The sequence below is a fragment of the Podarcis gaigeae genome (assembly GCF_964106915.1).
Source record: "Podarcis gaigeae genome assembly, chromosome: 2".
NCBI classification, from domain to species: Eukaryota; Metazoa; Chordata; class Lepidosauria; order Squamata; family Lacertidae; genus Podarcis; species Podarcis gaigeae.
This window is the reverse complement of record NC_139679.1, coordinates 51,041,650-51,058,250: the sequence shown is the minus strand read 5'-3', so window position 1 is coordinate 51,058,250 and position 16,601 is coordinate 51,041,650. Positions and strand designations below refer to the sequence as shown.

The 16,601-nt window shown below is 49.7% G+C and overlaps 2 long non-coding RNA genes across 2 annotated transcripts; both read right to left on the bottom strand.

The window, feature by feature from the left end:
- Nucleotides 1-1,121: 1,121 nt before the first annotated feature.
- On the bottom strand, nucleotides 1,122-6,349 carry LOC310835264. Its single transcript, XR_014559472.1, has 4 exons — nucleotides 6,273-6,349; nucleotides 5,758-5,873; nucleotides 4,358-4,406; nucleotides 1,122-1,696 (listed from the first exon to the last, which is right to left on the bottom strand). It is a non-coding gene; the product is annotated as an uncharacterized lncRNA (long non-coding RNA).
- Nucleotides 6,350-8,450: 2,101 nt separating this feature from the next.
- LOC310834098 lies at nucleotides 8,451-15,731 on the bottom strand. Its single transcript, XR_014559092.1, has 3 exons — nucleotides 15,630-15,731; nucleotides 14,352-14,403; nucleotides 8,451-8,515 (listed from the first exon to the last, which is right to left on the bottom strand). It is a non-coding gene; the product is annotated as an uncharacterized lncRNA (long non-coding RNA).
- Between the last annotated feature and the right edge of the window lie 870 nt (nucleotides 15,732-16,601).

Below are 16,601 nucleotides of genomic sequence, written 5' to 3'. Positions count from 1 at the left end.
TGCAGTTTAGCTTTAAAAATTGTTTTGATGCCATGTTAGTGGTAGCAGTGCAGCTGATGGCCTCATGGAGCACCTTTGCCATGTCTGCTTTTTGCCAGTGAACTGGGAAAATATGGAAATAGGCAGCCATGTTGCTAGTAGACAAAGGAATGCATGTTTGCTACCACCCAAATCTGTCACCTGAGTCACACGGCTCAGCAGAGCTCATGATAGGCCAGCCCCAACTATGGGTGAGCTCAGAGACCTTTGAAAGGAGCAGCTCTACAGTCTGGACTATGATCCTCTCCGCAGTGTACATTGACAAACAGCATTATATTGATCGGATTGAGCCGGTCCACCCCCACGGGTGGCAATAAGTATTTTTCTTCTTCTTCTGAACAGGGGGGTGGTAGGCCAGATCAGTTTGAGAATCTCTAGCATAGAGTCTAAGCCTTGAGCCAATCTCGTGAAGACAGAACTATTGGAGACAAAGAGCAAAATAAATTTGACTCCAACTGATGGCAGTTTCCAAGCCTAGTTGCATTCAGTGTGAGCAATTTTGATAAGCAGGCATTTTTTCCCTCCCTGCTCCCTCCACTGGCCCCACTCTGAAAATGCCTCTCTGAAAATTAGACTTGAAAGAAGTATTGCACTGATTCTAATGGGGGACTGGTTTTTAAGATGAATTGATAAGCAGGGGAAAGGACAGGGAGGAGAGACTGTGGGCCTAGGGGTGTAGGAAGGGCATGCAGCGTGTACCAGGTCACCCTGAGAAGGGGTGACAAAATGGCGGGCGGCACTGTTCGCTCGCTGCCTCCCCCCCAGCTGTAGGGTGGCTGAGGCCCCGCGGCACTCCCCATCCTGTCCCTATGGGTGTTGCACGCACTGTCCCCTCCCTTTGGGTGCCACACACCCCATGCCATCCCTACGGGCAGTTCGCCCCGCCCTTGAACGCGCCACACCAGGTGCCCGAGCCACTTCCTCCGCTCCTGTGAGGGCCACATTTGGCCTCTCTCCATCCTTGCTTTAAATCAAACCCTTATTCAAAGTGAACGGCAAGTATTTCAACTGTCTCTTATGTGTTTTGACCGACTCTTCGGGTGGCAAGCAGTACTCGTTTTAACACACAATCTGAGATGATAATTTGTTAAATATGTATTTTATTCTGGGCACAACAGATCCTGGAATAATACAGGAGATTAAATAAACTTTATATTTTTGCCACCAGCTTTTCAAACCATGAATCTTTGAGAAAAACCTTTAAATGGTGAGTGAATGGGTTTTTACATTTCTCATTGTAAAATGTTTGTCTCTCATACAGTCATATCTCGGGTTTCAGACACTTCAGGTTGTGTGTTTTCGTGTTGTGCACCGCGCCGAACCTGGAAGTACTGGAACGGGTTACTTCTGGGTTTTGGCGCTCGTGCATGCGCAGAAGCACTAAATAATGCTTTGCACATGCACAGAAGTGCCAAATTGCGACCTGCGCGTGCGCAGACGCAGTGCTGCGGGTTGCGAATGCTACAGGTTGTGAAAATGCCTCCCACACGGATCACGTTCGCAACCCGAGCGTCCACTGTATATGCTTCTTTCTATCAGTCAATCAATAAAAACTGTTCTTTTCAGTACATGGTACAGATACAGTATCTTTGCAAAGAGTAATCAAAAGAATGTCTTCCGTTGAAGAATAATGTTTCTTCTATCGTTATTCATCTTTCTGTGAAAATGAAAACAGAAAAATAAAGGTGTAGTTTGTCATAGTAAGGAATGCTGCAAGAAAACCTACATTTAAAAAATAGGAATGAAGGGGGAAACAACTTATAAGCAATGTAGCCAAATTTCATAAAAGCAAACCATTCTCTCTCCTGCTAACATCCATATCCCTCTCCCATTTGCAGTGTGGCATACCTGGTGCCTGGATCAATTCCAAAGTCTAGGAGCTGCTCACCAAGGGTGCAAGCCTGCTGCCTGAGGATTCTGTTCTGCCATTGAGTCTCTCGCAGGGAATGTGCTGGTGAAGTAGCACTTTGCATTCTCCTGCTCTCTCCTTGTGACCATATAGTGTTTGGCATTTAATTGTTTGATTTGGATCTGGATCCTACTTGGGTGTTCCCTAGATTGGCCCAGGTTGGGTCAGGGTGCATGTGCAGTGTGTGCACAGCCCTCAAAACTAGTTAAAAATACAGAGAAGTTGTGAAGTCTTATAAAGCCCACTGACCACAACCCCTTCCTTCTGATTCGTGCGGGTACAAATGATGCTGCCAGACACAGCCTTCAACGTATAGCAAGGGTCTATGAGACTCTGGGCAGGAAGGGCCTTGGGGCACAGGTGGTCTTTTCACCACTCCTTCCTGTTTGAGGTTGTGGTCCACAAAGAGAGGAAAATAGATCTTGAGAGGGAAGGAGACAACATTACAGACGACACAAGAACACCTGGTACTGGGGATAATAGCTTCATGGATGCACAGGAAACTGAAGTGGTGCCACAGGTACCTGTTTCAAAGCAGGAAACTACAAGAAGGAAGCTGCTGGGGAGGGCTGACTTGTGGTTTCAGTTGTCTCTGTGCATTAGTATAGAGTATGGAAAACAAGAAAGATGAATTTGCGTTCTTAATACAGGGTGGCATATATGACCTAATAGGCATTACTGAAATCTGGTGGATGAGAATCGGGACTGGAATGTAGAAATTGAAAGGTATAACCTGTTCAAAAGGTATAGACTAACAAGAAGGGAGGAGGAGGAGCATTCTATGTTAAGGATGTGTAGACTGGTGAAGAACTCTATGACCTGGAACATGGAAGGCAAATTGCGAATATATGGGCACAAATTGTAGGAGAGAGAAGCATCAGTTACTTTTCTGTAGGTGTCTGCTGTATGCCTCCAAGCCAGACTGAAGACTTGGATGATGCCTTCCTACAGCAGATTACCAAACATTCAAAAAGGAGAGATGTAGTAGCCATGGAAGGTTTCAATTACCCTGATATCTGTTGGAACTCAAACCTTGCCAAGAATGTAGAGGCATGTACAAGAAATGGAGGAAAGGGGAAATCATGAAGAGTGTACATGAGTAGCCAGCAGTTGTAGGGAGAAGGTCAGGCAGGCCAAAGCTCAGACTGAGCTCAGGTTTGCAATAAAGGTTAAAAATAATAATGAAAGGTTTATTTGGCTATGTTCAAAGCAAGAGGAAGACCAAGCAAATAGTAGGTTCCCTGCATGGAGAAGACAAAGAAATGCTATTGGGTGACAGAGAGAAGGTAGAACTGCTCAAAACCTACTCTTCATCCAAAAGGAAAGCAGTGCCCAGAATAAATGATGCAAGGAGGGAACTACAGCCCAAAATAGGAATAGAGGTGGCAAGGGAACACCTAGCTACTTTAAATGAATTCAGATCTCCTAGACCTGATGAGCTGCAGCTCAAGAGTACGAAGTTACAATTTTGGTGGATCAGCGGAATGCTGTGGATGTAATGTATTTTGATTTCGGAAAGAAATCCCCCATGATATTCTTGTGGAGAAACTGGTAAAATGTGTGCGAGTCAAGGTAACTGTTAAGTGGATTTGTAGTTGGTTGACTGATCGAACCCCCAAAATGTTTACTAATGGCTCCTCATCATACTGGAAAAAAGTGACAAGTGATGTGCCATGCTACAGGGTCCTGTCCACAGCTCATTGTTGTCCAACATCTTTATAAATGACATGAATGAAGGAACTGAGGGGATGCTCATCAATTTTGCAGATGACACCAAACTGGGAGGGGTAGCCAGTAAGACAGAATTGAGATTCAAGATGACCTTAATAAATTTGAGAACTGGACCAAAACCAACAAAATGCATTTGAATAGGGACAAATGTAAGGTTCTGCACTTAGGCAGGAAGAATCAGTTGCACAAATATAAGATGGGGGACACCTGGCTTGCCAGTCGTACTTGGATCTAGGAGTTTTAGTAGATCACAAGCTTGGCATTGAGTCAACAGTGTGATGCTATTCTAGGCTGCATCAACAGAAGTATAGTGTCTTGATCAAGAGAAGTAATAGTATCGCTCTATTCTGCCTTGGTCAGATCACATCTGAAGTACTGTGTCCAGTTCAGGCACCACAATTTAGGAAGGATCTTGACAAGCTGGAATGTGTGCACAGGAGAGCGACCAAGATGATCAAGGGTCTGGAAACCAAGCCCTATGAGGAACAGTTGAGGAAACTGGGTATGTTTAGCATAAAAAGAGGAGACTGGGAAGTTATATGACAACCATCTTCACATATCTCATGTGAAAGAGGGAACAAGCTTGTTTTCTCCTCCTCTGGAGGGCAGGACTCAAACCAATGGTCAAGTAATTATTTGAAAAGGGAAGCAAGTTCTGAACATAAAATGAATAGGTACCATTACCTTGCATTTGCCTTCATGTGCCATATTAATTTCCTTCTTGTACCTTGAATGTAGAAAAAAAACATAGAGTCACAATACTTATTCAGATTAACACATTCCACAAACTCACAAAATAATCTGGGCAGGGGTGGCTAATCTGTGGTCCTCTGGTTGTTGTTGGATCACAACTCCCCTCATTTCTAACCACGGGCCATGCTGAGAGAAAACTGATGTCCAACAATCTTTGGAAGACCACAGGTTCCCCATACTTATTACAGATACAGTCCAATCCTATTCTCGGGTCTAGTTACAATGACATAAACGAAAAGGCAACCACAAGGTCAGCAAAAACTGCCTTGGACTGCACCATTCTGCAGCACAATATTGCACTGATGTTGGAGTGATGTGGTTCTAGATACTAGGGGCGGCTGTACGCCATCTTCTCCATCTACAGTGGTACCTCGGGTTAAGTACTGAATTCGTTCCGGAGGTCCATTCTTAACCTGAAACTGTTCTTAACCTGAAGCACTACTTTAGCTAATGGGGCCTTCTGCTGCTGCCGCGCCGCCGGAGCACAATTTCTGTTCTTATCCTGAAGCAAAGTTCTTAACCTGAAGCACTATTTCTGGGTTAGTCTGTAACCTGAAGCATATGTAACCTGAGGTACCACTGTATTTCTATCTGCCTTAAAAGCCCTGTGCAGTCTTTCTCCCTGTTGCTGGGGTAGCAACACTAACGACAGCCACGTTGCTGGCAGATGTGGATTCTCCCTTTGCTCCAGCAAGCTGGAGAGTAGCAGTATGTGCTACATGCTCTGTTGTGCTGGTGCTGTTGTTTTATAGCCGGGCATGGAGTCAGTGGAAATATGACACAATATGTCACCACAGCCCCAGAACCCAAGTGTTCTGTGTGGTGTTTTGTGTTTGTGCGAGGGTTTCTTGGTCTTTCAAGCCACTGAAAAGTCCCTTGAAAATGAGGAAACCACTGAGGTTTTCTCTCATACCACACCTTTAAAATGCAACCAACGCACACATTTAAAGCACATGTCACCCCTGAAAGAATCTAAGGAGCTGTAATTCCCCCCCTCACAAACCTACAATTCCCAGTACCCACGGGAATTGGGGGTACCCCCCTTTTTGGGGGGTTAGTAATGTGCTTTAAATGTGGATTGGCTGTGCTTTAAATGTGTGGTGTGGCTCTACCCTGAGAAACAGCAGCTTGCAGAGTGTGGGGAGCTACTGCTTGAAGGAAAGAGCCACGTGCAGCCTTAGGTGTACAGAATATTCCTCTCTGGAACCCAGACATATATCTTTCAATCCTGCTTCACTGTCAATAACTTTTAAGTGCAGAATTCCATTAGCATTATTCCAACTGTGCTTTTTGCTGCAGCAAATCCTACAGTTCGGTTGACTTACTGTTTTGCAAAACACAGCATGCATAAACTGCTATACGTTATGTTCTCCGTGCTACAGACGTGTTTCTCTTCCCTTGGGCATTTCAGTGCGGGTACCCAATACATTCTGCATTCATCCTGCAATAATAATATAAATTTTCCATGCTGAACGCCTGAACAATTGAAATGAATGATGATTTTGCAATGAATGAAATGAACAATGAATTTGCTTGTGGGGGGGGGGGGATTAGATGGCAAAAGTGGTGCACCACTAGGCTACAGGCCACGATGGCTGCGCTCTGCCCCTGAATACCAGTTTCTGGAAACAACAGGAATAGCAGATTGCTCTGGTGCTCGAGTCCTGCGTGTGGGTTTCCCACAGGCATCACGTTGGCCACAGAATGCTGCCCCATTTGAAAACTAGCTTATCTTTGATTTTGGTATATACAGTAATAAAAAATAGTATGATTCTGCAGCGAGAGCAAATGAGGAACATAATATCTTTGAATTCATTTTGATTATAAATTGTACACCTACATCTTCCTCCTCCTTCTCTTCTTCCTTTTCCTGTTCCTTCACCTCCTCTTCCTCCTTCTCCTTCTTCTTCCCCTCCTCTTCCTCCTTCTCCCTCTCCTCTTCCTCCTTCTCCCCCTCCTCTTCCTCCTTCTCCCCCTCCTCTTCCTCCTTTTCCCCCTCCTCTTCCTTCTTCTCCTCCTTCTCCCCCTCCTCTTCCTCCTTCTCCCCCTCCTCTTCCTCCTTCTCCCCCTCCTCTTCCTTCTTCTCCTTCTCCCCCTCCTCTTCCTCCTTCTCCCCCTCCTCTTCCTCCTTCTCCCCCTCCTCTTCCTCCTTCTCCCCATCCTCTTCCTCCTTCTCCCCCTCCTCGGCCTCCTTCTCCCCCTCCTCTTCCTCCTTCTCCCCCTCCTCTTCCTTCTTCTCCTCCTCCCCCTCCTCTTCCTCTTCCTCCTTCTCCCCCTCCTCTTCCTCCTTCTCCCCCTCCTCTTCCTCCTTCTCCCCCTCCTCTTCCTTCTTCTCCTCCTTCTCCCCTTCGTCTTCCTTCTTCTCCTCCTTCTCCCCCTCCTCTTCCTCCTTCTCCCCCTCCTCTTCCTCCTTCTCCCCCTCCTCTTCCTCCTTCTCCCCATCCTCTTCCTCCTTCTCCCCCTCCTCGGCCTCCTTCTCCCCCTCCTCTTCCTCCTTCTCCCCCTCCTCTTCCTTCTTCTCCTCCTTCTCCCCCTCCTCTTCCTCCTTCTCCCCCTCCTCGGCCTCCTTCTCCCCCTCCTCTTCCTCCTTCTCCCCCTCCTCGTCCTCCTTCTCCCCCCCTCCTCTTCCTCCTTCTCCCCTTCCTCTTCCTCCTTCTCCCCCTCCTCTTCCTCCTTCTCCCCCTCCTCTTCCTTCTTCTCCTCCTTCTCCCCCTCCTCGTCCTCCTTCTCCCCCTCCTCTTCCTCCTTCTTCCCCTCCTCTTCCTCCTTCTCCCCCCTCCTCTTCCTCCTTCTCCCCCTCCTCTTCCTTCTTCTCCTCCTTCTCCCCCTCCTCTTCCTCCTTCTCCCCCTCCTCTTCCTCCTTCTTCCCCTCCTCTTCCTCCTTCTCCCCCTCCTCTTCCTCCTTCTCCCCCTCCTCTTCCTCCTTCTCCCCCCTCCTCTTCCTCCTTCTCCCCCTCCTCTTCCTTCTTCTCCTCCTTCTCCCCCTCCTCTTCCTCCTCTCTCCCCCTCCTCTTCCTCCTTCTCCCCCTCCTCTTCTTCCTTCTCCCCTCCTCTTCCTCCCCCTCCTCTTCCTCCTTCTCCCCTCCTCTTCCTCCTTCTCCCTCTCTTCCCTCCCCTCCTCCTTCTTCTCCTCTTCTCCCCTCCTCTTCCTCCTTCTCCCCCTCCTCTTCCTCCTTCTCCCCCTCCTCTTCTTCCTTCTCCCCCTCCTCTTCCTCCTTCTCCCCCTCCTCTTCCTCCTTCTCCCCCTCCTCTTCTTCCTTCTCCCCCTCCTCTTCCTCCTTCTCCCCATCCCCATCCTCTTCCTCCTTCTCCCCCTCCTCTTCCTCCTTCTCCCCCTCCTCGTCCTCCTTCTCCCCCTCCTCTTCCTCCCTTCTCCCCCTCCTCGTCCTCCTTCTCCCCCTCCTCTTCCTCCTTCTCCCCCTCCTCGTCCTCTTCCTCCTCTTCCTCCTCCTCCTCCTCGTCCTCCCCCTCCTCTTCCTCCTCCTCCTCCTCGTCCTCCCCCTCCCCTTTCTCTTCCTCCTCCTCCTCCTTCTCCCCCTCCTTGTCCTCCTTCTCCCCCTCATCTTCCTCCTTCTCCCCCTCCTCTTCCTCCTTCTCCCCCTCCTCTTCCTCCTTCTCCCCCTCCTCTTCCTCCTTCTCCCCATCCTCTTCCTCCTTCTCCCCCTCCTCTTCCTTCTTCTCCTCCTTCTCCCCCTCCTCTTCTTCCTCCCCCTCCTCTTCCTCCTTCTCCCCCTCCTCTTCCTCTTCCTCCTCCCCCTCCTCCCCCTCCTTCTCCCCCTCCTTGTCCTCCCCCTCCTCTTCCTCCTCCTCCTCCTCCCCCTCCTCTTCCTCCTCCTCCTCCTCCTCGTCCTCCCCCTCCTCTTCCTCTTCCTCCTCCTCCTCCTCGTCCTCCCCCTCCCCTTCCTCTTCCTCCTCCTCCTCCTTTTCCCCCTCCTCTTCCTCTTCCTCCTGCTTCTCCCCCTCCTCTTCCTCTTCCTCCTCCTCCTGCTTCTCCCCCTCCTCTTCCTTTTCCTTCTTCTCCCCTTCCTCTTCCTCTTCTTCTTCTTCTTCATCCTTCTTCTCCTCCTTTTCCTCTTCTACCTCCTAGATAAATTGGAAAAGAAAAGTTGTGTTAAAAGTTGGTTTAAGAATATACATAATAAAACTTGCATTTGCTTTTCTCATATCAGTCCTTGAACTTGTATTGTAATGTATGCTAAACCAAATCTCCTGCAAAGGGTTATCAACATCGTATTTTTTTTATCTCCCAATTAATACAGATGTTTGATTGGACAGGCTGTCTCACTTATCCCTCCATGGAACAGGTCACTTTCTTACATGGTGCTTGAAATGACACTCAGTAACAAAGCTTACTGTCTTTAATATAACAATTGCTACTGATTTTGTTTACATTTATGCACATGAGAAAAAGAAAACCCAAAACAAGAGAATCAGAACAATTGCTTACATAAAGCAGGCATGGCCAAACTTGGCTGTTTTGGGACTACAACTCGCATCACCCCTAGCTAACAGGACCAGTGGTCAGGGATGGTGGGAATTGTAGTCCCAAAACAGCTGGAGGGCCAAGTTTGGCCATACCTGACATGAAGGATAGACTACTGAAGGCTCAAGCGCCAAATCTAGCCTCCAAAGGCTTTCCAGCTGCCACTTCCAGCACAACATCAGCTCCCTCCCCTTCCCACAATATTATTCATCTCAGATTTTTATTTCTTCCAAGCTAACACATAGTTTTTGCAGTATGAATAGTGTTATGTACTGAGTTGAATAGGATCCAAACTGCATCAGTCTGATTGGTCCTAGAACAATAGGATCCAAAATGCAGCAGTCTGATTGGTCCTAGAATAATGCAGCAGTATGATTGGTCGGCAGGAGCCACCCAATCCAGCTCCAGATAGAAGTGAATCCACAACCTGATTGGCCTACAGGAGAAGTCCGGAATTAGCCAATCACATGCAGCCCATTGTGTAAATAATGTATATAAAGCAGATACTTTGAGGGGACTTTCATTCCTCCTCACCACTATGAACTGAATAAAGAGCATGAAATCACTTTGCGACTCTGAGTATATTTCACTGGTGACGAAGGTGGGATCCCGCTGAGCTTACTGCCACACACAGCACTGCCACCTGCTGCACCGCTGCCTCGCACCGTGTATCCAGGCTTCAGCTCCGGGACACAAGGAACTCAGTTCCTTGGCAACCGACAGCAGCTTCTCGCCATTCAACCCAGCATCTGGAGACTGGGAAGTGTACGCCTCCCGTTTCACCTTCCTCCTAGAAGTCAAAGGGGTCACCGACGAAGAAGACGCCAAGAAGAGGGCGATATTCTTTTGTGGAGAGGAGACGTTTGAAATTGGCCAGGCTCTCCTTGTGCCTGAAGATGTCACTACTGTTCCATACAAAACAATAATGGAACAGCTGAAGGGGCACTTTTCGCCACAGCCCTCAGTGGTGGCTCGTCAAAATGCCTTCTATGCAAAGCGGCAAGCCCCTGGGGAAACCATAACTGGGTTTGTGACCTCTCTCCACCAAGCCGCCCGGTTCTACAACTTCTCAGAGCTGGAGAACATGCTTCGTGACCGCCTCGTTGGTGGCCTGAAGGATGAGAAGCTGCAACGAGGCCTCTACGCTAAGAAGAACCTAACGTTCCAGTTCGCTCTGGAGGAGACCCTGGCAACGGAAGCTGCCGAGAGGTCGATGCAAGAGGCACGGCCGAGCCTGCCGTCCCAACCGAGGGTCCACCACGAAGACCTCACCGACGACTCAGGATCCGACAGGGAGGAGATGCACCGAATACAGCAGCACACTCAAGCAGCGCACAGACCACAGCTGCCCCGACGAGAAGGAGGGAACTGCGCAAGCTGCAGGGAAAGTCACGAGAGGAGGACCTGCCGTTTCCGCAACGCAGAGTGCAGGCAGTGCAGATAATCGGGACACATCGCCCGGGTGTGTCGGGCTCGGCCCACCCGACGCCAGGCATCAGATGACCAATCCAAGAGCCCCAGGTCCCGGGGGCCAATGCACCAAGGCAACTCGACGGAGCTCACGGACTTCCAGGTATACCAGTAGCCCCACCCCAACGTAGAGAAAATTTATGTAGAGGTACGGATAGAGGGGGCCCCATGCCGCATGGAGCTTGACACGGGTTCAATGCTATCCATAATCTCGGCAAGGACCTTAAGGGAACTGTGTCCTACTGGGGGTCCCAAACTCAGGCTGGCCCCATTCACCCTCCAGGACGTAAGGTCCCCACAATGGGGGTGGTGACCTTCAGGGTGCAATACCGAGGGCGGACGCGACACTTGCTTGTGGTCAAGGGCCCCTACATTAGCTTACTGGGATTGGCATGGTTTGGACCACTGGGGCTAGCCGTCACCGGGGTGAACCACACTAGCTTACAAGTGGACGTGGACGTTATATGCAAGGAATTTCCGGGGGTTTTCAATGGGAAATTGGGACAGTATACGGGGCCCCCCATTGCTCTACAGCTTGACCACGATGTACGACCGGTCAGGCTTCAGGCCCGCCGGGTCCCGTTCGCCCTGAAACCCCATATAGACAAGGAATTGGACCGGCTCGTGGAGCAAGGAGTGCTGGAGTCAGTGCCTAATGCCCCCTGGGAAACCCCAATCGTCACACCCGTCAAGCCTAATGGTTCGGTCCGCATCTGTGCAGACTACAAATGTACCATAAACAAGGCCCTCACGGCCCATGCATACCCAGTGCCAGTGGTCAGCCATGTCTTTGCCACCCTGGCTGGGTCAAAAATCTTTGGCAAGCTGGACTTAGCCCAAGCATATCAACACCTGCCAGTAGATGAGGCCACAGCAGAGGCACAGATTGTGACGCACAGAGGAGCGTTCAGGGTAAAGCAGCTGCAATTCGGTGTCAGCGTGGCGCCAGGCATATTCTAGAATCTAATGGACTCTCTCCTTAAAGGGATTCCTGGCGTCACCCCCTTCTTCGATGATGTGTTGATTGCTGGGCCCACACCAGAGGAGTTTGAGGACTGCCTCCGCACCGTTCTGCACCGTTTCCAGACGGCGGGTCTCAAGGTGAAGCGGGAAGAATGTCTACTAGGAGTGCCTCAGGTAGACTTTTTGGGATTTATGGTGGATGCAGAAGGGGTCCACCTGACTGGGGACAAGGTACGGGCCATTTGTGATGCTCCAGCGCCCAAGAGCAAGACTGAACTTCAGGCCTTCTCGGGACTATTGAACTTTTACCATTCCTTCCTTCCCCACAAGGCAGCGGTAGCGGAGCCCCTACACAGACTCCTGGACAAGCCCCTTGGGTGTGGGGCCCCTTGGGTGTGGGGCCAGCGCCAGGAGGCCACATTCCAGGCAGTCAAGAACTTGCTTGTCTCAAACTAAGTCTTGGCACATTTCGACGAGAGGCTGCCGGTGGTGCTAGCATGCGACGCCTCTCCCTATGGCATCGGCGCTGTCCTGGGACACCAACCCCCAGATGGTACCGGTGTCATACTTTTCCCAGACACTCAACGCAACCAAGCGGAACTACTCGCAAATCGACAAGGAGGGTCTGGCAATCGTGAAGGGAGTAAAAAAATTCCATGATTTCTTGTACGGGTGGCCCTTTACCGTGGTGACTGACCACATGCCGTCGCTTGGCTTGTTTGCCCCCGAAAAGCAGAACCCCAAGTACTGTCTCCTCGCGTCCTCAGGTGGTCAATTTTCCTTGCCAGCTACCAGTATGCACTGATTCACCGCCCTGGGAAGGCGATGGGCCATGCGGACGCCCTCAGCAGGCTACCACTACCGGAAACAGGCCCTGACCCAGCACCTGCACAAGAGGTTATGAGCCTGGAGCTGCTTCCCGACCGCCCTATTCAGGCACAAGAGGTTGCACACAATTCCAAGAAAGATAGGGTCATCTCCCGGGTCCTGGACTGGGTGTGGAGGGGATGGCCCAGCAGCAGCCCCGGGCCAGAATTTGCCAGCTACACAACCCACAAACATGAACTGTCGGCCCACAAGGGGTGCCTGTTATGGGGAAGCAGGGTCGTTGTTCCCCAGCCCCTCTGCAAAAGGGTCCTCACAGCCCTACACAAGACACACCCAGGGGTAGTGAGAATGAAGGCCGTGTGTGGTGGCCGGGGATCGACGGAGAGATAGAGGCCAGGGTCAAACACTGCCAGGTCTTCCAAGAATCCCGCCCAGATCCCCCAAGGGCCCCAGTCCAGTCCTGGGAGTCCGCTCGAGCACCATGGTCACGCCTGCATGTGGACTTCGCTAACCCCTTTCAGGGGAAAACATTCTTCATAGTGGTGGACTCCTACACCTAATGGCTGGAAATCGCACTGGTACCGTCCACTTCCATGTCCGCAGCCATCCGGGTATTACGCAGGCTGTTTGCAACCCACGGGCTCCCTGACACTCTCGACTCAGACAACGGGACCGCATTTACATCATGAGAATTCCAAACCTTCATAGCGCATAACGCCATCCGCCACATCCGTTCGGCGCCATTCCACCCTGCCACCAATGGCCAAGTAGAACGCATGGTCCAGACCACCAAGGACACCCTCCGCCGCATGACGCAAGGGGATTAGTAGTACCGCCTTGCCACATTCCTTCTAGCATAGCACAGCACCCCCAGCCCAACAACTGGCCAGAGCCCCACTGAACTACTAATGGGTTGGCGCCTTGCAATCAGATTGGACCGCCTTCACCCCAATAGAGCTCAGGATGAGGCAGTGGTGGGGGAAGGCAGGAACTCCCGGACCTAACAGATGGGGGGCAATGCTGGCGCCGCCACTGTGACCAGATACGGCGACGATTCCCGGGAGAAAACCAGGAGGAGGAGGGTCAGAGGAGTCCCAAGGGAACAGTGGGGCAATGAGGCCCATAGAACAGGAGGGGCCAGCAGGAGAGGCAGAATCAGTAAATACAGAGAGGACACGCGAGGCCAAAAGGACACCAGAACCAGAACCATGACTGAGCGAGCTGGTTGCACCAGATTAAACGGCCCCATTACAGCCAGCATCCTTGGAACACGAGCCAGAACCTGAACCCCGGACCAGGGAACACCCCAGGCCGCAATGCACACGTAGGCCGCCAGCGTACCTCGAGGACTATGAATGCGACCTCCCGGGCAGGACTGGAACTTAGAGGGGAGGGGTGCTATGTACTGAATTGAATAGGATCCAAACTGCATCAGTCTGATTGGTCCTAGAACAATAGGATCCAAAATGCAGCAGTCTGATTGGTCCTAGAACAATAGGATTCAGAATGCAGCAGTCTGATTGGTCCTAGAACAATGCAGCAGTATGATTGGTCGGCAGGAGCCACCCAATCCAGCTCCAGATAGAAGTGAATCCACAACCTGATTGGCCTACAGGAGAAGTCCGGAATTAGCCAATCACGTGCAGCCCATTGTGTTAATAATGTATATAAAGCAGATACTTTGAGGGGACTTTCATTCCTCCTCACCACTATGAGCTGAATAAAGAGCATGGAATCACTTTGCGACTCTGAGTATATTTCAAATAGCAAGAGGTGTTTGGGTGTCTCCTTGAAGTTTCTCAGCCAGGAGACAAGTGGAGAGAAATGGTACTGAACATCTGAGGTACCCAAAGGACGGGTTCATCCAAAGTTTTTTTAGCTGCTCACACCAGGGAAAAGGAGATTTAAAGAGCCCTTTGCCTGCATTTCAACTTTTGTGGGAGTGAATTGGTATGTGAATGTACAAACACATGCACCCAGTGCCTTTAGCCTGATGTGCCTCTACAGAAATAGATATGACTCTGCAATGAAAGCAGTGGAAAGGCTTTTGTGGGGGACAACCACAATATATTGTGTGTTTTTTTTATATTGTAAACCACCCTGGGACTTCACGGTGGAGGATAGGTAAGAAATATAATAAATAATAAATTATCACAATGCAATAGTGAGGTTTACCTTTGGCTTGCATTTACCCTCATGAACAATAGTTAGAACACCTCCACTTGCCCTAGAAAAAGAAAAATAATAAAGCTGTGTTTCGAGAGACTAAGGGTCTACTTCTCAATAGACATCCAAAGTATTGCACTGTAAAGAACACAGACACATCAGGCAATACAGACAAGAAACATATCCACTTTAACCCATGGGCTTACTTTTCAGTAGGCATGCATAGAATTGCATTGTAGAGAAAATGCATACCCTCCAACATTTCTCTGATGAAAATAGGGACATCCCATTCCATAATGATAATTTTAATATTTATACCCTACACACCTTACTGGTTTGCCCCAGCCACTGTGGGCAGCTTCCAACATATATAAAAAGGTAATAAAACATTAAACATTAAAAAAAAAACCTTCCCTATACAGGATTGACTTCCGATGGCTCAGGAGTCGGATAACTCCATGCCCTCCAACATTTCTCCAATGAAAATAGTGACATCCTAAAGAAAAGTGGGACATTCCAGGATCAAATCAGAAACCGGGACGTTTCTCTAAATCAAGGACGTCCCTGGAAAAAAGGACACTTGGAGGGTTGGAAAATGGATGCAGGAACCAGGCGATACAGAGTGGGACCAAGCATCCCCATTGGGTGGTTGGGCCTGCTAGGGGAATGCCTGCCCAATGGCGAATAGCTGGCAGCTGGGCGATCCAGCCTGCTATTTGTTGAATCACTTATGGGTCTGGGGCCTGGCCACAGCACTACCCACCAATGAGGGTGAATTGACTTATAGCATCAGACACTCAAGATTATGTACATTATCCTCTGTTTCCTCCCCCACCCCCATCTTATCTTTGTAACTGTGATGCAGGCTAGGCTAAGTTAATATATCTACAAAAGCAGCAGCTCATCAATAGATTACAGGGGTGTGTGTGCAAGGACTCCATTCCCCACCCAGTGTACTGAGCCCAGGAAATCTTGTTGCTACCCCTGCCTGTATATTTCAGAAAGCTCTACTGGATATCTCATTTTCTACCTTCCCATACATTGGTTAATACAAATGTAGGTAAAGGCAAATGCCATGGAGGGATGTGGGTGACGCTGTGGTCTAAACAACTGAGCCTCTTGGGCTTGCTGATCAGAAGGTTGGCAGTTCTAATCCCCACGCTCGGGTGAGCTCCCGTTGCTCTGCCCCAGTTTCTGCCAACCTAGCAGTCCAAAAGCATGCCAGTGCAAGTAGATAAATAGGTACCCCTGTGGCGGGAAGGTAAACAGCAGTACAAATGTACTCACCTTTTGGCCTTACAGAATAGACATAAATTGATATATGTTACACCGTTACTGCCACAGACAGGGTTTTCTATCATTGTGCAAACATCGTATGGAAAGTCACTGCACACATCCTATGAAACAAAATATAGAATATTTCCAAATACGATCCCTTCATTTCCATGGAGAAATCAGTGATGAAATACGTAAGTTTGCAAGTACTAGAGGCAGCTGCCCTAGCTTGCTTCTCTTGCCATCCCCACACCTGACCAATCCCTCCCCCTTTTATACTTCACCAACCTCCTTCCTTTACACCTCACCGCAAGACTTAACCTTTTAAAGGTGGTGGTGGGAAGGTGCACCAAAGAGCAGTTTTCTGAAGCACCTGCTCTCCCTCCATTAAACTTCACTGCAGCTGTATTTAACAGAAGAGGGCAGGCACTTCGCAGAGCAATTTGCAAACCACTCTGTGAAGCGCCCCCGCCCCTTCACTAAACAGCTTGCTTGTGCTGCCCACCACCTGGGCTGGCTGCTTGCCTGCCTGTAGCAGCCGAATCTCCTTCACTGGATTTTTTTTTTTTTTTTTGAGGGTGGGTAGTACATCTGTCAGGGATTGCAGGGGGCTGGACTTAGGGTGTATTCCAATTCTACAATTCTCTGATTCTAACTGCAGCTTGAAGACAACCTTATATTCTGAAATATGTCCCTAGTACTGTGCCAACACTTGACTTTCCCCATGGTATTTAAGAGCATGATATATTATACATGAGGCCAAGCTGTCTTAAGCATATCCGGTGCCATGGTGCAAAGATCCCTCCAGCGCCCCCCCCCCAGCAACTCCAAAACAAGGGAGGGGGCGGTGGAAAATGTCCTCTGCCTTCCCCACTGCCTCGATCCCTGGCATGGTGGTGGCGATGAAGCAGGAAAATGTGCTGGTGGACATGCTCTCCAGCATGGGGGGCACAAGAAGGCAGCCCAGGAAGAAGAAGAGTTTGG